At 42.3% G+C, this 21,655-nt stretch overlaps 1 long non-coding RNA gene across 6 annotated transcripts in view; it reads left to right on the forward strand.

The window, feature by feature from the left end:
- Positions 1-21,655, forward strand: part of LOC311514668 — a 79,316-nt gene that overhangs the window by 30,701 nt on the left and 26,960 nt on the right. The window contains exon 6 of one of the 6 annotated variants that reach the window (XR_014709906.1): positions 10,724-10,771. The exons of the other annotated variants lie outside the window; for them this stretch is intronic. This is a non-coding gene — a long non-coding RNA (uncharacterized lncRNA). The remainder of the gene's footprint in view (positions 1-10,723; positions 10,772-21,655) is intronic. 6 annotated transcript variants of the gene reach the window in all.

Raw genomic sequence — 21,655 nt, forward strand, 5'->3', positions numbered from 1 at the left:
GGAGGTATTGGTTCATACACAGTATATATACTGTGTATATATAAAGTCTGCTGCAGTTTCCACGATATGCATCTGATGAAGTGAGCTGTAGCTCACGAAAGCTTATGCTCTAATAAATTGGTTAGTCTCTAAGGTGCCACAAGTACTCCTTTTCTTCACAGTAAGAGTGTTAAAGTGATCCAGGAGTTCATGTTTGTTGCTGGCCTGGTGAAATCTACTTACAGGACATACAACCAGTTTGGGGTAACTGCCCTGTTTTTTAGTCTGTCCTGAGGTAGGTACTTACGGTTGTGAGCCACTCCAGACAGCAAGAGAGGGTGTTCACCCCATATCAGCCTGGAAAGAGTTAATGAGGTTGAGAAGTGGACCACTGAACCTGATAGGCCGCAACTGAGGGGAATTAGACTGGATAAGCAACCCCTGGTTGGGAATAGAGCCAAGCTGAGAAGGACAGGTGGGGCTATCATAGAGCCAGGAAGCAGGCAACAGAAGAGGGTCTGAAGTGTGGAAGACTGTGGCCAGCTGTAGAGAGGAAAAGGAGGAAACACAGGGGAGAATAGAAGTCCTGGTGTTATGAGAGACCTGGACTTGACATGACCTGCAGCCATGTTGTATATGGATTGAGCATAACCCGCAGCCAGTTTGTATGCTCAGCCACCATTACTTGAAAACAGAAACCATAGTAAATTTGGCCTTGGCTTAGAATCCCAGCTGTAGCATTGATAACTGGGTAGATAGAGGAAAATCACAGTTTCATGGGAATAGAAGGGGTTATGGAGAAGCTAACCTTTAGTTTCTGCATGTTTCTTACTGGGTGCTTGTGTGAGGTTTTTGTGAAAAGTTGCTTTTTCTGGTAAGTAGAAATTGTGAGGTTTTGCTGTCACTAGAGAAATTGTTTGAGCCCATTAGGAGTTCTGATTGGTTACATTTATTGCATAGTCATACTTTAAGTAAACTAATTGGTTCGGGTATAGATAAGAGACTCTCTCATTTTACCTATGTAATGAGAGTTAGAAGAGAAGCCGGTTGGAGCCTAACTCTGGGACACTCCTTAAGACCAAAGCTGCTGGAACTCTTACACCCTGCATGACCATACCATGGAGCAGCAAGAGCCCCAGGTGAAATCTGATCCTGACTAGCCATCAGAAAACATCTGTCTGCATTATTAGGAGTGGTGAGCATTAGATGCTTGGCATGTGTATACTATTAAATGCTAATAAATGTACGTTAAGGATATTTATTATGTAAAGGCTCTTTCACTGGGAAAAGGTCCTGTTAAGCCGTAGAGGGACATTGCACCCAGAGGGGGAGGAGAGGGCTCTAAATTTGTGCAGGTAGCACTGGGGTTCTGGCCTGGAGGAAAGGGTGTATCCAGAGGAGGGTGGAGGAAGAGCCTGATAGAGGCGATGTAGGAGCAGCCCAAGGAAACAGTTGCAAGGTTTGGGGCAGTGCAGACCTTGACTGCTGATTGTAGGGTCCCTGGGTTAGAACCTGGAGTGGTGCCCAGGCCCAGTGCTACCAACCACGGGGGAAGTGGCACAGACCAAGCAATTGAGCAGAAGACTGCCTAGTACAGCCATCTAGTGGGACTTTGATACCCCAGAAGAGGAGGACTATAGTGACATGCCCAGAGAGCCAAGACATGAAGAGAAAGCACCCTGAGTTGCAGAGGGGGAGAGAGAAGCAGCGAGGTGCATGAATGAGCGACAGATGGGACGGGTCAGAGGTGAGCGGAGCTAAGCCCCAGAGCAGCCAGGAAGAGTCACCCCATGTGGTGAGTGGACCCTGTGACAAGCTCTTGAAAACTCCTTGGAGTTTTCTTGCTGTGTAAAAGATAAATTAGTCATTTTGTTATAGAAATACAACTGAGTGCTGTGTGACTATCCAATGCAAACCCCGATCCTGCCCATGCCTATACTATAACTTCAGGGGAACCACTAGCTGGAGGAGGACATTCTTAATCACCCAAGCCCCTGGCATGATGATCCATTAGCTCTTTAGTCAGCATGTGCTCTTCCCCCCCCCCCCACCCCAGGTATCTCACTCTCCTTTCTACCCCTTCATCAAAAATACCCAGAGACTTGCCATCCTCAGACCCCCTTTTTCCTGAGGCTCCAAGGCCTCCTCCGCTTGATGTGGCTGCAGGAGAAGGAAAAATATATGGGTTTGGAATACTCGGGAAAGCTGTAAGTCAGGAAGTGAAGTGGTATTACTAGTGTATATGCGAATCTGGTGGCTTCTGACATTTATAATGTATCATATTGCATGCTGGTTAAAAATGCTGGAAGCCACTGAAGTCATGCCTATACTAGGGCTCATGCTGGTGGTGACAACAGCTGGCATTTTTGTGTAAAATTCCTTATGGAAAGGAGATTATGTTCAGATAAAAATGGACAGAAATCAAGATCTGAAAATTACAGGGTGCTAAATTCAGTTGAAGAGATTTTCAGTTCATAAATTATATTGCATAATTCCTTAATGTTCACAAAGCTTAAAGTGAGCCATAATCTGTTACTAATTAAACAAATACTTTTCCTTAGAAGATCAGCTGTAACTCTTTGTCATTGGGAAATTATCTAAGCAAAACTATAGATACTCCACAAAGAAGAAACCCAGTTTAGAGGGCAGATGGGTGAAAAGCCTGTGAAATAATGTCAAAAAATTAGAATTACTGTGATATCTGTTGACAACAGGGGGTGCTACTACCCCTGAAATGGATTTTTACTGGCACCTGGTGGAGCAGATTACTGTCATACCAGTGAAAAAGGTTTACAGTAATTATATGCAATACCCAGCAGTTTATTGAGAAGGAATTACACAAGTGGTAAGGGGTTATATTAAGCACATAACTCCTACATTAGACATTAAGAGCTATACATTTCTCTTAATGAGTCTCTCTTTCACAAACATACATGAACCGGTCCTGCGCTAGCCTCATGCAGTTCCTGCTTGGCAAACAGAGAAGGTAGTTACCAATTTTATAGATGGCTTCTTCCCTCCTGGTCTGTACTTCTCAGCCCTCTGGTCTGTCTTGGATTCCCTCGAGTCAAGGCCTTGGTTGCCTTGAGACCTGTCTGGTTCACAGTCCTATTTGAGCCCACGGAGCACAGTTTTGGCTACTCTGTCTGGCAGCATTGCTTCTTCAAGTGTCAGTGAAGGAATCCCAACCAACAGTAATTTATTTTGCTTGATTCTTATACTCTTTTTCCCTCAAAGGAGTCACATGTCTTAAAAGCATGTCCAGTGGGCGTGTGGTTACTAATTTTCACCTAATTACTATTTTAGAAGGGGCTGGGGGTTGGGTGGTACCGAACGGAAAATCACCCCATGTTTACTCACTCATCAGTCGTTCACTCTGGCTTTTTGCGTGATGTCCTTGCTGTAAGGTCATTATAACCAGGATGACCTGTGCTTCATACTGGAACTTTATATATGTGATATTTACTTTTGCATGGGCCCATATTTGCCTACCAATAGGTTCAATATTGATCATACATGCAGAATTTGCCAGTCCTTTGTCAAATCTGCTTCTGCTTAATGGGAACCTGCTCCCAGGCTGCCATTCAGCCATGTTTAAGTCATGTCAAGTTATGCTCACACCATTCATTCAGTATGGCCACACCACTTTGGCACCGTCCCAACAGTATCCCCTTCTTTAAAGATATGTTCTTCATAGGATTCTCATTCTTGAAGATTAAGAAGCTTGAGGATAAGCCTAAAGAAGAAAAGACTGCAGTGCTAAAAGTGATATGGGAACTTGGTAGTGGTTGTAATATTAGAAATGGTGTAGGGAAGAATAAGATACCTGACCAGTACCAGGGAGACTTTTTAGTCTGAATATTAACTGTGAACAGGGGGGAAAAATCAACTTTGACTTGAAAAAATCTTTGCCCCGCATAAAATAAGGGACTTCCACATCCCCAAAACAAACAAATACCTTCTCTGCAGGTAGAATTGGGCTTCTCCCCCACTTTAGAACTAAGTTCTGGAATGCAGAGAGTCCAAGGTGGGTTTCTCAACACAAGCAAGCAATAAGGCTGCAGGAGCACGTGGAGGGATGACCATATTGCTCCTTTGCTGATGAACTCAGAGAAGACAAGTATGATTTAGCTAGTTCTGGCAGGTTTGCCTCTAACTGAGTGCACGTTGAGACAGCCTTGCAGCTTCATGCTAAGGAGGGCATAACAGAAGATATACTTGGGTACCCATTTAGATAAGGTCCTCTTAGCAAATAGCACTGTCCAGTGAATTGCTATCAAATGAAATAAAAAGTTTGGTGGACTTTCTAAGAGATTTAGTCTGCTCAAACGAGAATTATGAGGGCCTTTAAAATCAAGTATGTGATCAGTCCTCACCAGTAATGATGGTGGCAGGTACCCTCCCTTTTCAGATAATGAAGACAAGGCCTTCTCAGAGATTGAGATGTCAAAAGAAGTAGGATTGAAGCAAATTGACAAATTAAATAACAAGCATAGGACCACGTGATATATTTCCAACAGTTCTGAAGGGACTGAAGAATTTGAGTTCCTTACATAAATGTTCTCTCATTAAAATCAGCACTATACCATAAGGTTGGAGGGTAGCAAATATTGTATCTATATTTAAGACAGGCATTAAAAGTGATCCTGGGAATTAAAGAGAAGAGAGCCTGCCTTCAGTACTAGGCAATTTTGGTGGAGACAATAAAGATAGTTATGAAATACCTAAATGAGCATACGTGTCTGCAAAGGGAAATTGGACAGACAGAATCCATTAGAATTCTTTGAGGGTGTCCATAAAATAGTGGATAATAGACTCATCTCTTGTTAATTTCAAAAGGCCTTTGGTCAAATGTTCTTGTGAAGGACAATAATGAAACTTTCAATTGTCATGGTGTTGGAGGTAACATTCTATCATGGATTAGGGTACAGCAGACCAGACCCTGGCCTCAACTATGGCCAATTTGTGCTGCTCTGGCAAGGCAAAGTGACAGTACCACTAGCTTAACCAGTCACTGAGGACTAATCTGCCATGTAGGGGGATTTCCATGTTGCTATGCTGACTGCACCCAACCAGCCTTTCATAGTGGCTTATGTGTTGGGTGGGACAGAGAGAGAAAGCATCAAAGGGAGCTGCCCAGCTCCCACTGAAATTCAGTGGGTGTTGGGTGCCTAATTCCTTTAGGATACTTTCAGAATCTCAGCCAAATGTTGATCAAAGATGTTAAGATCATAGAATATCAGGGTTGGAAGGGACCTCAGGAGGTTATCTAGTCCAACCCCCTGCTCAAAGCAGGACCAATCCCCAATTTTTGCCCCAGATCCCTAAATGGCACCTTCAAGGATTGAGCTCACAACCCTGGGTTTAGCAGGCCAATGCTCAAACCACTGAGCTATCCCTCCCCCCCAACAACACAATTGCATTCCTGCAGGCAAACAAGCATCTTAGATAGCAGCTCTTCTTCCCTTGCTTAATCCCAACAAATGCAAAGCTACAAACCCCAAGCACGCAAAAACCACCACAAATCAAATCATAGAATATCAAGGTTGGAAGGGACCTCAGGAGGTCATCTAGTCCACCCCATGCTCAAAGCAGGACCAATCCCCAATTTTTGGCCTAGATTCCTAAATGGCCCCCTCAAGGATTGAGCTCATAACCCTGGGTTTAGCAGGCTAATACTCAAACCACTGAGCTATCCTGTCCCCAAGATGTTGGCTAAAGAACTGATGAATAGAAGTTATTCAATGGTCAGTGCTTTAGTGCCCTGATATATTATCTCAAGGAGATCTATTTCTTCCTAGGACTCAAGTTATTATCTGAGGAATTGTTCCCAAATCACTGTTCGGTACTAGCAATATATGTTGCTGATTTGGCAACTGCTTTCCTTAGAAGCTCTGCTGTGACTGTGTGGTATTATGAAGTTATCTAAACTTAATCAATGACTGTTTGCAATGCTCACCATGTTCAGACTTACCAGCAATGAATATGTAGAATGACCAGGGTATCTTCAAAAGATTCTTCCCTTGCCTTCTGAAGTATGTAGTTTGGACAACACAGTAGCCCTCAGATAGCTTTTGAGAGATGGAGCCTCTTCCTATTCAGGAGTAGCTGGAAGCCAGCTTGTGGATGATTATCAGCCTGAATCTGCTCTGCTCTGTGATAGCCTTTCTCTGGTCAATGGTTATGAGAGCAACCTTCTCCAGGTGAAGAACAGCGACTTGACATCCTGTGCCGCTATCTTTTATGTGCCTTCCTTGCACTCATTAGTGTAGTGTCCTGCCCCCAAAGTGGGCGTCCTTGATAGATGAATAACATATTTCTGCCACAATTGGCTGGAGAGTTCTCCTGGTCTGTCTCATGCAAAAATTATTTTCTCTAGTTCTTGCTACTGGATTCACCTGCAGATGAGTCATATGGCCTTTGGACTTGAAAACATCTTTAAATGAATTGAGCAGGTTGTAATTCCCTGATTTCGACTTTTGTCCAGTTTTATCTGAACCTGCTAAGATATATCCCTTCTATGTGATATAAAGGTGCATTGATGTATGCTAGTCTTTTGCTGAAAACTCCTTTGATATACATAGCCTAGATTTTTTTCCTGGTTTTTTTCCCCCCTCTATCAGTCTGCACAGCTAGAGCACAATTCCTGGGCTAAATTGAATGTGACAAGCTTAGTTGGTGCCAAATCCCACAACTGTACAAGTTATAGTCTGGGTATAATTTACACAGAGGCTGTTATCAAGGACTAACAATTCCTGCCAAACAGTCATACAGTGTTACCTTTCTTCACTGTGGTAAATCAACAAAAAGCCAGAGACACAATTCTTACAGTCTTATTGCTGTGAAAGATAAACAGCAGTTTTTCAACTTCTGGAACAATTTCCTCTGGAAAATGTTGAGGAAGGTTACAACATTGTTACGGTATCTCATGGTTGTAGAGTTTACTAAATTGCTCTGCTGAGAAAGAGAGTCTTGGTTTACTCCTCTATCTAAGGCTGTGTCTAAATTACAGAATTTTACCTAAAAGTCTCCACGGTGGTATCTGTGGGAACGCTAGTGTACATAAGAATCTGGTGGCTCCTGACATTTTTTATGTGTCATTATTCACGATGGTTAAAAATGCTTGAAGTCATGTCTATACTAGGGCTCATGCTGGTGGTGACAACAGCTGGCATTTTTGTGTAAAATTCCTTGTGGAAAGGAGATTGTGTTCACATAAAAATAGACAGAAATCAAGATCTGAAAGTTACAGGTTGCTAAATTCAGCTGAAAAGCTTGTCAGTTCAAAAGCTATATTGCATAATTCCTTAATGTTAAGAATCTTAGAGGGAGTCATAAAAAGTGCATTTATGGTCTCCTGAGGAAATGATACAGGAGGACACACAGGCAAAGTTACATTTATTCTGCCCACATCTGCATTTCGGCATGTGGATGCCTTCATCTGATTTTTACTGGAAAATCAATAGACTATTTAAAACAAAATATGAACGAAGTCCCACTGTTGCAATCTCCCAATAGAGCATTAGGTGACTGGCCCATCTATTTCTAGAGAAGAAACTCATTAACTAGTTAACCAGAACTTTGCTTCAGGTTCCTCAATCCATTTCTACTCCCTGAAGCAGCAATCTTCTTGTGTATTTTATTTCATCATTCAGATTATCTATGATTTTTCCCAAGAAAGTCACCATACCTAGGCTATGTCTACATTAGAAGCACTTTACCAATATAGGAATATTGGTCTACTATACCAGCAAAGGGCTTCTAGTGTGGATGCAGCTACATTGGCAAAGTATAGGAAAATAAGCTATACCAGTAAAAGTGCAGTTTGGCCAATATAAGTCTGCACGAGGGATTTATTTACCAGAACTGCTATGTCACTCTGGCATCACACTTCTTCACCCCTGATTGACATATTTATGCCACCCAAAGTCAGGAGTGTAGATCTGGCCTAAGATTCTCTGCAGGATCTGACAGGACACCGTTTTCAGATAGAATTTCCCTCGTATACACAAGTATCTTTTTTCAGGATTTGGCATTTTGCTTTATTGAATTTCAGTTCATTGTCCCTAGCAACAAGCACAGAGGGGACACCATGCTGGAGAACTGTCACTGTTGCCAGCCTGCACCTCAGGTTGCTATAATTTGGAGGGAAAGAAGGAAACATTTCTCTAGCTGGTTGTGTGATAGATGTGGTCTACTGGTTAGCTCAAAGGACTGGGAGTCAGAATTTCTTGACTTTACTCCTAACTCTGGGATGGAAGTGTGTTGGAGTGGTTAGAGTAGGAGGAGTCAGGAGCCCTGTGTTCTATTCTTAACCCTCAGAGGGAGTGTTTTTTCTTGGTCAGAGTAGAAGACTGGGATTCGGTACTTTAGGATTTTGTTTCCAACACTACCATATAGCTGATTGCTGTGAGATATTGGAAAAGCCATTTTAACACTTGTGTATCTTTGTTTCTCCAAGTGTAAAATGAGGATGATAATACTTACCCAATATTTTACTGCTCTTTGAGGTTTTAAGGATAAACGAGGATTATATAAAAGTTAAATATTATTAAATGAAAGCTGATTGAATTTACTTGTGGTTTTGACATTAGAATTACTCCCAGGGAGATTAATTAGTAAACAGAGGTACATGAGGTAGTCAAAGGTACATAATAAATTGCAAGGTCCTTCAGTTTCCCATACACACGTAGCAACAGCTCAGCACCTCACTGAGCAGCTCCTTCAAGATAATGACCACCCTCAACTCCCACTGAACTTTAATCAGAGCTGAGAGAGCTCAACCTTGCAAGGAGGCACTCAGCATCTCACAGAGTATCTATTTTATCTGTCTGTTTCTATTGTGCCGGTTATTGCAGAATCTAAGTGTCTCTTCCTAATATTTAATCATTCACTACATTTGTAATTTTCATTCAAGTGTGGGGTACGTGGGTCTGTGTGCACTGAGGCATCTGTCATATTATGCAAGCAGCTGTTGCCAAGTGTCCAACGTCCTGCATGATAAGGTTTGGATGCAGAACTGTGTAAGTGGGTTGAGTGCCCACATTTCTCCAAGCGGTGTATAATCACACTATACTGTATGTGAGTCCAAACATAACCATTCCCAAGGTTCACCTTTACTGTTACCTTAAACAATTCCAACAAAATATAAACCCCACTCTAAACTCTACCCCAAGCTTGGCTAGTCCTAGGTTTGCTTCCTGCTGGAACTCTTCCACCCTGCCCCCTCCACTGTGGAAAGAGGTCCAAAGCCATCATTCTGTGTTGGAACCAATCAGGTAGACCTGCCAGCATGGGTGAGTACAAGCACCTAGCAACAGGATGGCTGGACAGAAGAGCTTTGCAGTGCCCTAACACCGTCCCCCGTTACGGTATCCCCTGAACTGTCTGATAACCTTGAAACACTGCACTCCTAACAGAGAAAACACTTAAGTATTACCTTATAACGTGGAATATAGATATTATAAGTGAGATTAATGCATGCAGCAAATTACAAGGATTCCATAAAGTCTAAGTCCTAAACACATTTTTATACCTATTTTAATAATACTGACACAGAGGTGATCCAGCTCTGGATTTGTGAGTGTTTCCTTGAGACCTGGCATGGTGCCAGCATCATATATGCAATAAGGAAGGAGTGTGTGATTCTGAACCTAGGTGACAGGCCATGAACGCAGATTGACCTGAGATTCTCTGGAAGGCTGGATTTCTTGAGAAGGGTGGATTACGTGCATTACGTGTTTTTATTATTTGTATTAAGCCAGTGCAGAAGTCCGCAGGCCAAATCTGTGAGTTGTGTAACTCTTCTGAAGTTAGGACCAGATTGTGGAACCCAGGACCAGATTGTGGAACCCACTTGTAGCGCTGTGATGATTCTTGGGGTACCCAGCACTGTTCATCACCTTGTAACCTCCTACCTCCAGCGTGAAAGAGTCTTGTTTGCGCTAATTGGATGTCAGCTTCATAACACCACCAGCCTTTCAGCCACTCATGCACTCTCTCTGGGGCTATGCCAGCCTTGTCTGCCTTGCAGGTTAACAGTAGGTGCATCTAGTCTGAGTCCCTTGGAAGCATTCCCCTGTGATATCCTTAACATTCACCAAGATCTCAGATCCTCTGCCCCAAAGGATAGTGTACCCTAATTTATTAGTTTTACTTTAAATCACAGCTCCTGCAAACCACACAAAATATAATAAAATAAGAGAAAGGGTCTTTAAGAAAGAAGAGAGATTCAACTAAAAACAAGAGAGAGTGGTGGAAACAAATGGTTATAATATAAAACAAAATAATAAAATGTGAACTAGAGCCTACGCTAAATAGTTACGTTTCCTGTCGAATGAAGTAGGTTTCCTTGCCAAAGTTCAGTCTGTTGCAGAGCTGGTTGGCTTCACGGGACCCAGGATTCAAATCTCCATGAAAAACACCCGTGCTGCACAGCTGGTTTCCTCAGTGAATGGATCCAGAGTGCCTCTTCTCACAGTCTTTTTTTACTGAAACAGTCTTTTTTCTCTAGTCATAACAGCATGCTCTCCTGACTGTTGTAATGTTTCTTTTTTACCTCTTTTTTTTTTTTTAATAATGGCCCTTTTCTGGATTTCTCAGAGGGTCTCATTCAATAATGTTGATATTTAGATAGAAACAGTATGCATTGTATCTGTGACTGAACACAGAAACAAGCGTAGAAAAAAGAGATTACGCATTACTTTCAACACTTTAAGACTTGAATCCTTCGATCCATATTTAGATGCCAGTGCTTAGCTCCTCCAGGGAAGAAGAGGAACATGTGGGCCAGGTGGGTCCCCCCGTACCCTGTGATTTCATCTTCATCAGTCCATCCTATCTAAAATGGAGCTGATGATGATAATAAAAATGTTGTTTGTCTGTTTTGTTTAGTTAGACTGTAAACTCCTCAGGGCAGGGACCATGTCTTACCATGTATTTGTAACACAATGGGGCCAAAGTCTAGGCTGGGGCCTCCAGGGATGACTGTAATGTTATTATGAATAATAATAAAGCACATAGGAAATGTCTCTTCTAACATCATTGTGATGGGTTCGGTCACAGAGACCCCCTTGGGACTGTCACCTAATGTGCTGAATTGCCTCTGAGCCAGTTTTTCCTGCTAGCTTGGGATTCCAGAACCCTGCTTTGTTGAGCCAGACACACTAGCCAGCTGCAAACACAGACCCAGGTCTGGTGCACGCCCCCAAAGCTTCAGACTTTAACCAAAAACTGCTCAGCAGGTCACCTATCTCCAGCACCCAGACACCCAGTTCCCAATGGGATCCAAACCCCAAATAAATCCATTTTACTCTGTATAAAGCTTATACAGGGTAAACTCATAAATTGTCTGCCCTCTATAACACTGAGATAGAGAGAAGAACAGCTGTTTGCTCCCCCAGGTATTAATCACTTACGCTGGGTTAATTAATAAACAAAAGTGATTTTATTAAGTATAAGAAGTAGGACTGAAGTGGTTCCAAGTAATAACAGATGGAACAAAGTAAGTTACCAAGCAAAATAAAACAAAACATGCAAGTCTAAGTCTAATACATTAAGAAACTGAATACAGGTAAATATCACCCTTAGAGATGTTCCAATAAGCCTTTTTCACAGACTAGACTTCTTCCTAGTCTGGGCCCAATCCTTTCCCCTGGTACAATCCTTGTCAATTCCAGCTCAGGTGGTAACTAGGGGACTTCTCATGACTGACAGCCCCCTTTGTTCTGTTCCACCCCCTTCTATAGCTTTGGCACAAGGCAGGAATCTTTTGTATCTCTGGGTCCCCACTCCTCCTTCTAAATGGAAAAGCACCAGGTTTAAGATGGGCTCCAGTATCATGTAACATGTTCACATGTCCTGTGAGACTTCATTTCCCACTCGCTGGCACACAGGTATATAGGAAGGCTTACAAGTAAACAGCCATTTACAACCAATTGTCCTAGTTATTGGGAGCCATCAAGATTTCAAACCACCATTAATGGCCCACACTTTGCATAATTACAATAGGACTTCAGAGTTATATTTCATATTCCTAGTTTCAGATACAAGAATGATACATTCATACAAATAGGATGACCACACTCAGTAGATTATAAGTTTTGTAATGATACCTTACAAGAGACCTTTTGTATAAAGCATATTCCAGTTACATTATATTTACACTCATTAGCATATTTCCATAAAACATTCAATGAAATGTTGACTGAGTGCTGAAAGTCACTAGCTGACCCAGCATTCTGATCAGTTAAGCATTAATTAACTCTACTAGGAAAGGCCTCATGGAGACGGATTGTACTTAATTGCCTATATGCAGTGTTGTTATAGTTGTGTCAGTCCAAGGATATTAGAGAGACAAGGTGGGCTTTTCATTAGACCAACTTCTGGTGATGAGAGAGACAAGCTTTTGAGACACACAGAACTCTTCCTTGGATCTGGGAAAGGTACTCAGTGTCCCAGGTGTCTCTCTTAATTGCCTAAGCAGACTGGGGGTTGATGAGCTCAAGAACTAATTATCCCACCGGCTGGGAAGGATAGATTAGGTAAAAGAGCAGGAAAGACGTGCAAAGGGGAAAAGCTAGTAGAGCTCAGAGGAAGGAAGGTCTCAGGGTGGTGAGATCTCTCTAGTGCTGTCATCCCCACCCCCCGGAAAGGCCTGAGGGTTAGGACAAGCTGTCAATAGACCTGCTGCACAGGACTGTAATGGTGCTTTGGTGAAGGTAGTAAATAAAACTTTCAGAGGTAATAAGCGGTTTTGGATGCTTTTTTGGTTGGCTGTGAAGAACTCCAAGGCGGGAGAGGAGCCTGCCCTTTAAGAAATGCAGCGGTGACTGAAGGTAATTTATATAACTTCTCGGTGACCCTTACAGTTCAGATATTCACTTGTGATAATAGGTAGATCTCAAAACTTGCCTTACACATCCCAGTAGCAATCTTAGCTCAGACCCACCTGAGGTACTTATAAATAAGGCTAAGATTTTTGGCATGGGTATTTCTAGTAAAACACAGACAGGACACAGGCAATAAACGATATAGCGCGGAAGCCCGACCCCAGCTGTCCAGGGCTGACAACTGGAGCCCGGCCACCTGGGGCTGAAGTTGCAGAGGTCACATAAAATCATGGACTCATAGCCTTACTTATAAACTCTTTCAATGCACATGGCTTTAATAAATGAATGTCTTTGACTATACACTCTATTCTGTCTTGTAGCTGTTGAAAGAGTTGATATCAGTGGGAGTTGGTGCTTTTGAAAGTCTCACCAACTGCCTGTCTGCATCTTTAGGTGCCTACAGCCCAGATCTGCAGAGATATTTAGACACCTAACATCAATTGAAATCAGTAGGTGTTAGGAACCTAAATAACTTTGAGGATCTGGCCCTAAGAGCCGGATCCTACAAACACTAGCGCTCAAGAGAGAGTGGTGGAAACAAATAGTTATGAGCTGTCTCCCACAGCTGGTATCTTGGATGAAACTCTAGGGGCATGAGTCCCAATTCTGCAGCCCCTGCAGTGCTTGCGGGACCCACCCACAGGTCACTGGCAAGGCATTAAGAAAGGAAGTGGTTTCCAAATAGTTGGATTTAAAACGTATGTATTTGTTATGTTTGGGTCTATCTATGTATCTTTTAGGGTGTAATACACTCCTGTGCAGGGGGCAGAACAAGACCTATGCACCATTTAAATTCCAGATTCCACTGAAGCCCTGTTTTGGGGGCTTATATGGGACTTAAGTGTCACATATGCCTTGTGGTGACCCTTTGCACAGGGGTGAATTTCATTCTTCATGATTTTGATCCTTGATGATCTCTGCTTTATCAGCAAATCATTTAGGGCTAGATCCTCAGCTGAACTAAATCGGCATAGCTCCATTGACCTAAATGTAGCTATGTTGATTTATTACCTTTGTTGGAGTTGGAGAACAATTGATCACCCTCTTCTTTATAAGAACCCTTTACATATTTGAAGACTGTTATTGTATCCTCCGGCAGCCTTCTCTTCTCTAGATTAAACATGGTTAATTCTTAACCTTTCCTTATAGGTCAAGTTTTCTCAGCTTCATATCAGGTTTGTTGCTCTCCTCTGAACTCTCCCAATTTGCCCACATCTTTTTTACTTCCTTTCACTATAGATCACTTGGAGCACTAAAGATAAAAGGATCCATATTCTACGTAATATTAAGCAAGAAACCTTAGCATCTAGCACATACCACTAGTTTTATTTTTTCAGGACAGAACAGCTGCAGCTTATGCACAGTATTTGTAAGGCTCTGCTCACAGTGTTGGCTGTGTCCCCAAGACTCACCTGAAGGAGATGCCATGTGAGTTAGACACTGGCAGAGAAATGTTGATTTATAACATAGCTAATTGAAACTGAAACTATATAGAAGATATTTATAACTTTATTGGGCTTGTAAGAAAAATGGATCATGGGATAATGTGAAAGGAGAAGTCAATCTCCATTGCAAATTATTAATTCTGGTTCTGTAATTTCTGAACAATTTTCTATAAAGAGGAGTTAAAATTATCTTTCAGTGATCCCTTGTCTGTTGGAAGCTGAGACTGGATGAACTGCTTTGGAATAGACAAACATCAATCCAAACTTCTGCCCAGAACTCAACCCCTGTGGTTGATCAAGTATGAATCTATGTACATTTGGATTGTTATTGACCCTATTTTGATAATGAAAATTATAGTCAACACAGTTAAACTACTTTGGCTTGTGATCCCATCCAGTCTCATACATATATATATCTGCAGGCTGTGCTGGATATATATGATATATATCTCGGTGGCTAGGTCCATGGCTTCTGCAGTGGCCAGGCACAGGATCTCTTGGCTGCAATCCTCAAGGTTTCCACAAGAGGTCCAACACACTTTACAGGACATGCCCTTTGAATATTCTTTGCTGATTTTGGAGAAAACTTACTCTAAGCTCCGTGGCTTGAAGGACATTAGGGCAACTCTAAGGTCTTTGGGCTTGTACACTCCAGGCCCATCCAGAAAGCTTTTCTATCCACAGCAAACCTCCTGTTACTCTGCCCCTGCTCCACTGCAGGACCTGCAGAGAAAGAAGAACTGGAACTATAGACATAGACCTCCTCCTCCTCCTCCTTCTGCCTCTGCATCAATGCCTGCTCCATCTAGCAACCCAGGGAGTTCTAGGCAGGAATTTTGATGGGATGCTCAAGGACAACATGCTCGTTTCCAGGATGCCAGGTTCCATTTTCCCCATATTTGCAAACCACCTTTCCCACTTACTGCTTGGTCCTAGATTCCTAAGAGTGCTGTGTATTAAGCACTGTGGAAGTGGGTTATACCCTCCAATTTATTTCTGCCCTTCCCATCCACCCTCCCTTTCAGTCCCTCTTCAGGGACCACTCCCACGAGGAGCTCCTAGTCATAGTACCTGGGTGGCATCCCCACCCCAAACCATCGATGTTTTGGTTCCCACACACGGCCTACCCATTCCCCCCTCCCAGAACTGGTCCATTTGAACCAAGCTCTTAAACAAGAGTTCCAATGTGGCCCAACGGGCCCGACTAGTGGCCCCGTCCGCAATGACCGCCCAAATTCATGTTTTAACTTCATTTTGCTTGGTGACTTACTTTGTTCTTCTCTTATTACTTGAAACCACTTGAATCCTACCTTTTATACTTAATAAAATCACTTTTGTTTATCAGTATACCCAGAATAAGTGATTAATAGCTGGGGGAGCAAGCAGCTGTGCATATCTCTCTATCAATGTTTTAGAGGGCAGACAATTTATGAGTTTACCCTGTTGTGACATTCCCCTCTGCTGTTATTTGGACCAGTGATCTGCTATGCCTCTCCAACCCTTGACTCTGGGAGCCAGCCTTACCCTGCTGTGCTGTGAGAACCCCCACTCCTAGGCTGTTCACGCACAGCCTCTGGCATGTAAGCTGCTCCCAGCTACTTGCAAACGAATGACACTAGCCAATATCTCCGGTCCCAGACACAACCCTAGGAACCTCCATCTTGCAGTGTCCAGTTATGCTTGCTGGATGCTGCAAGCGTATATGAGTTCATCAATGTAACAAAGAAATTGATATGTACCAGGCTTGTTATCCCAAGGGGAGCCTCTGATACACTTCAAACCAAACACACTGCTTTAGGTAGAATAAACAAATTTATTAACTATAAAGGTAGATTTTAAGTGATTATAAGTCAAAGCATAACAAGTCAGATTTGGTTGAATGAAATAAAAGCAAAATGCATTCTAAGCTGATTTGACACTTTCATTGTCCTTACACACTTAGATGTTTCTCACCACAGGCTGGCTGGTTACATTTCAGTCAGGCTCTCCCTTTGATCAGAGCTTCATTTGCGTGGTGGTGTCTGTAGATGTAGGTGGAAGAGAGAGAGCATGGCAAAATGTCTCTCCCATTTATCATGTCTTTTCTTTCCTCTTGGCTTCCCGCCCCCCCACTTCAGAGTCAGGCGAGCATTACCTCATCGCAGTCCCAAACTGACCAAGAGAAGGGGGGTGACTCCCTCAAGGGTCTAACAGATTCTTTTGTTGCTGCCTAAGCCAGCGTCCATTGTTCAGACTTGCCAGAAGTGGATATGTAGAGGTGACCAGGGTGTCTTCAAAAGATTCTTTCCTTGCCTTCTGGAGCATGTACTCTGGACAACAGGGTAGCCCCTTGATAGCTTTTAAAAGCCTCTTCCTATTCAGGAGAAGCTGGAAGTCAGCTTGTCGATGATTATCAGCCTGAATCTATTCTGCTTTGTGATAGCCTGGCTCTGGTCATTGGTTATGAGAGCAAACCTTCTTCACGTGAAGAACAGTCATTTTTTATGCACCTTCCTTTCACTCATTAGGATAGTGTCCAGCCCACTGGGTAGGTGTCTCAATTGGCTGGAGTGTTCTCCTGGGCTGTTTTATGCAAACTTGATTTTCTGTAGTTCTAGTTACTGAATTCAGATGCGAAGAGGTGAGATGGCTTTTGGACTGAAAATCTTTTTAAATGAATTAAGCAGGCTGTAATTTTCTGCTTTTAGTCTGCTGCTAAAGATCAAACAGGACCAGGCCTGAGTTATATTAATAGCTCCAGTGTGGCCTTACCAGCACTGGTTCTCCACCCTATTGGATCTGTCAGTGGCACCCCCAGTTTTGCTCCCATAGCACCCGGACTCAATCTCCCAAGATCATGGTTGGCCGCTCCACGCAAAACTGTGGGCCCTTCACTTAACAGCCTGGAGGCTCCATGACTAAATCCTAGGGAGAAGCCTTCTACCAGAGCTACTTACGTGTCAAAATGGAGGCAATGGTGAACGATTAGTAACTGTTTTTTTCTCTGTAATCCTTACTTAAGAATAAATGTGCTGGTTTAGAATGAGCAGTGTGGTAACTATAGACACTTGCACTGTTTATCGTCATAGAATCATAGAATATCAGGGTTGGAAGGGACCCCAGAAGGTCATCTAGTCCAACCCCCTGCTCGAAGCAGGACCAATTCCCAGTTAAATCATCCCAGCCAGGGCTTTGTCAAGCCTGACCTTAAAAACCTCTAAGGAAGGAGATTGCTTATAACGTCTCTGATGTTAAAGGCAAAGCAAGCCTGCTTAGGCAGCCTGTGTTTTGCTGGGGATAACAGTGTGGGCAGGGAGCTGTGAACCCTGGAAATACCCCAGTTGGGGGCAGGGAGAGACATGGGTCTGCAGCCAAGAGAGGTGACAGCTGGGAGATGGAAGTCTGACAGTGAGTGCCCTTGCTGGACCACAGAGAGGGAAGGGAGGTGCAGTTGTCCAGAACTCTGACAGCATGTATAGATGTTGTGTTGTGCTTAGTGTTTTAGAAATGCCACACGCCAGCAACTGCCTTGCTTCATCACCAGACATAGCCTGCCCTTCGTGGCAAAGAGCACGTGATTATTTTTTATGAAAAAGGTAAAAATCAATGCCTACGACTCAGAAATGTTTATTCCCACCAGCCTGAGGTCGTGATTGTGATGCTGACAGGCCAGGTGCCAGCACTTGCCCAGGCTGCAGATGTTAACTAAGAACTATCAAACTCAGGTACTATACTTAGGAAGGAAAAAATCAAATTCACAGCCACAGAATGGGGAATAGCTTCTGAAAAGGTCCTGTGGTTTACTGTGGATCACAAATTGAACAGGAGTCAACAATGTAATGCAGTTGAGAAAAAGGCTAATTTGGGGTGTATTAACAAGAGTGTCATAGATAAGCCATGAGAAGTAGTTGTCCCACTCTATGTGGAACTGGTGAGGCCTCACCTGGAGTACTGTGTCCAATTCTGGGCATCGCACTTTAGGAAAGATGTGGATAAATTAGAAAGAGTCCAGAGGAGAGCAACAAAAATGATAAAAGGTTTAGAAGACCTGACCGATGAGGAAGAGCTAACAGGCCATGTTTAGTTTTGAAAAAAAGAAGACTAAGGAGGGGCCTGATAGTCTTAACTTGAGGCCTCTTACAAAGAGAATGGGGATCAATTGTTTTCTGTGTCCACTGAAGGTAGGACAAGTGGGAATGGGCTTTTTCTGTAGCAAGCGAGATTTATTTTAGATAATAGATAAAACTTTTTAACTCTCGGGATAGTTAAGCACTAGAATAGGCTTCCAAGGGATGTTGTGGAATCCACATCATGAGAGTTTTTTAATAGAATATTGGACAAATACCTTGTCAGGGTATAGGAGGGGGAAATATTTTGGGAGCCCAGTAACATGCGTAGACCACTGCCCATGCCTAGAATACCAATTGTTATGCTTATTGCTGAAAGCTGCTAAACAGAGGCCATTTCTAAACCCTTAGTGCAACTAACAGACCAGGAGGGGATGGGGAAGTGAGTGACCATGAGGAGTAAATGTGACCCTGTGCCCTCCTGTCTTGAGCTTTTTGCTGAAGCATCCAGTTGTGCAAGATGGGAAGACTGGCAATAGTTAACTGTTGTTATGTGAAATTCGTCTGGTTAACAGATGGAAAGTTCCCTGCCTGACAGGCCAGAAAACACCATTCTTAACTTCTGCTCAGCAGGATTTTTTGATGAATAAGCCACGTAATACTAACATTGGGTATAAAAAAAGGAAAAGATCTGAACTCGCTGGACACCTGAATACTGGGACACCTTGAACATTTCTTGAACACCTCACAAGTTCCCCTGGAGCTGGAAGGCTGTCCATGGGAAGTCTTCAGATATCCACTCGAGACCTCCTCAAGGCCTCAGGTAAATATTAATGTGAGGTTAATTTGAGGTGCTCCACTAACCTGTTGTGGATGTGTGTAAGTGCTGGAGACTAAATAAAGTGGAAGCTTTGATTGAAAGCACTTTCATTTGCTCACTTGAATCAACTATCTATCGTCCAGACATTCCGTGTCCCCAGTGATTTATTGCTTGCCACCGCCTTGCAGAGAGTAAAGTTATCAAGAGCTTTGGGTTCAGCAAAACCCCAGGTAACAAGAGATGGTCTAGATTTACTTGGTCCTGTCTCAGTGCTGGAGGCTGGACTCTGTTGACTTCTTGAGGCCTAAATTTCTAAGCATTTGATTATTTTTTTTCTGAGAAACTTTTTTTATTTTTACTTTACAATGTATAAAGAAAGCAAATTGATAAAGCTGGTTATTTGTTCTATAGAAGTTTTAGTGTACTATTTTAAGAGGACTTCACTAAGAATAAAATATAGGGAAAATATTTTGAAACTTATCATCATAAATTCTTTGTAGAGTGCATGTAAATACAATAGTGATCTGTAAGTGCCTGCAGAATATTTTTTTTGTAAAGTAAGCTGTAAATCTAAAATTTAACCATCTGGCTGCATCACCATGATGAAAAACACGTGGACATGATTATCTGGAACACACAAAAGCATGAGGAAAAAGGAACAGGTGTATCATACAAGAATATTTTAAAGCAAACACTTAAGGAAAGTGTTCTAGATAAATATTATTAAACACAAATATATTTAAAGAATCAAAGAATGCCGCGTGAAATATCATTTCAAAGCCCTCTTGTATAATAATTATTGCACAATTAGATGTATTATGTACGTTCATTTGAAGTATCTGAAATTGGCACTGGGTACTGAATGAGATGCACAATCAGTCTGTCCTAATGTGGCAATTCTAATGTTGTTAGCTGGAATGCTTTGTGGACTTTTTTTACACTGTAAAATCTGTTGTACTATCAATCTACTAGCCACCTCTAAGTTTATATTTGTAACCATTTCAGAACTTTCTGATGCTATTCAGAAAATATACACACTGAATTATTTTAGTTATTGGTTAATTTTATTTCATTTCATAGCATCTCTAGATATGAACCCGATAGTGGTAATCTGGCAGCAGCTGAAATATTGATTTGGACCTATATTCAAGCCAAACAAGAAAGGGTGATTGTGATATATCATTTCTGGAAAGAAATAATGACTAATGAGTTCTGCATCAAGGATACAGAATTTTCACAGGAAAATTTTCCATCTCTTTTGCTGTCTGAACTCTCACAGGCCTGGAGAAACCAAACTGAGCCCAGAGGTCCCCAGGAGTTACCTCCTGGTCTGCTCTGAAAGACACTTGAATTGATAGTAACACCACAAGCCATCTGTGATGTGCTGGAGAAGCAGTTGTGCAGGTGGGATTGTCCCTGCATAATTACTGATAATGGACTGCAGTTCTTTGTGCTTGTTTCACCCAATTCCTAGCAGATAAAGGGATCTGGCATGTCTGTTAACTCCCAGATATCACCCTCAGGCTAACGGGGGCGTAGAGAGACTAAGTTCACATTTCAGAGTAGCAGCCGTGTTAATCTGTATTCGCAAATAGAAAAGGAGGACTTGTGGCACCTTAGAGACTAACCAATTTATTTGAGCATAAGCTTTCGTGAGTTACAGCTCACTTCATCAGATGCATAAAAGTGGAAAATGCAGTGAGGATATTTTTATACACACAGACCATGAAAAAATGGGTGTTTATCACTTCAAAAGTTTTGTGTGTATAAAAATATCATCAGCTATTACCAGCAGAAGAGTGGGGTGGGGGGAGAGAAAACCTTTTGAAGTGATAAACACCCATTTTTTCATGGTCTGTGTGTATAAAAATATCCTCACTGCATTTTCCACTTTTATGCATCTGATGAAGTGAGCTGTAGCTCACGAAAGCTTATCCTCAAATAAATTGGTTAGTCTCTAAGGTGCCACAAGGACTCCTTTTCTTTAAGCTCCCATTGAAGAACGAGCTTCAGGTTTATCTGTAGTAGGGTTTGCCCTTTCCGCAAGCTCTCCATTCAGTATTACAGCATGAATGGGCTGTTCCTTAGAGAAGTACAGGTCAGTCCCTGGCTTCTCTTGGTGGAGAAGAAATTATTTTTGAATTGTCAGAGAGATTGGTCTACCATTTTGTACAACCGCCTAAAATTTTAATTGAATGTTAACCCAAGCTCAACTCCCTGGGTTGGGGTGTTGCTCTGCTTACTTAAGGTCTGGTCAATGAGTAATTTTTAGCCAGGACAAGGCATAATATCTTTAACCCTCATAGAATGTTAAGGCAGCCTGAGTGCCTGGTTACAACTTTCCCATCATCTATAAGCTTTCAAGGCAAAAGAACTATTTCAGTAGAGGGGCATTAAGATCAGAATCCCAATTCAGTTCAATGGGTTTGAATCAGTGCCATTGTTCTCAAGCACATAGCTCTAAGATGTATGTTT

This window comes from Lepidochelys olivacea (genome assembly GCF_965140295.1).
Source record: "Lepidochelys olivacea isolate rLepOli2 genome assembly, chromosome: 1".
NCBI lineage: Eukaryota > Metazoa > Chordata > Testudines > Cheloniidae > Lepidochelys > Lepidochelys olivacea.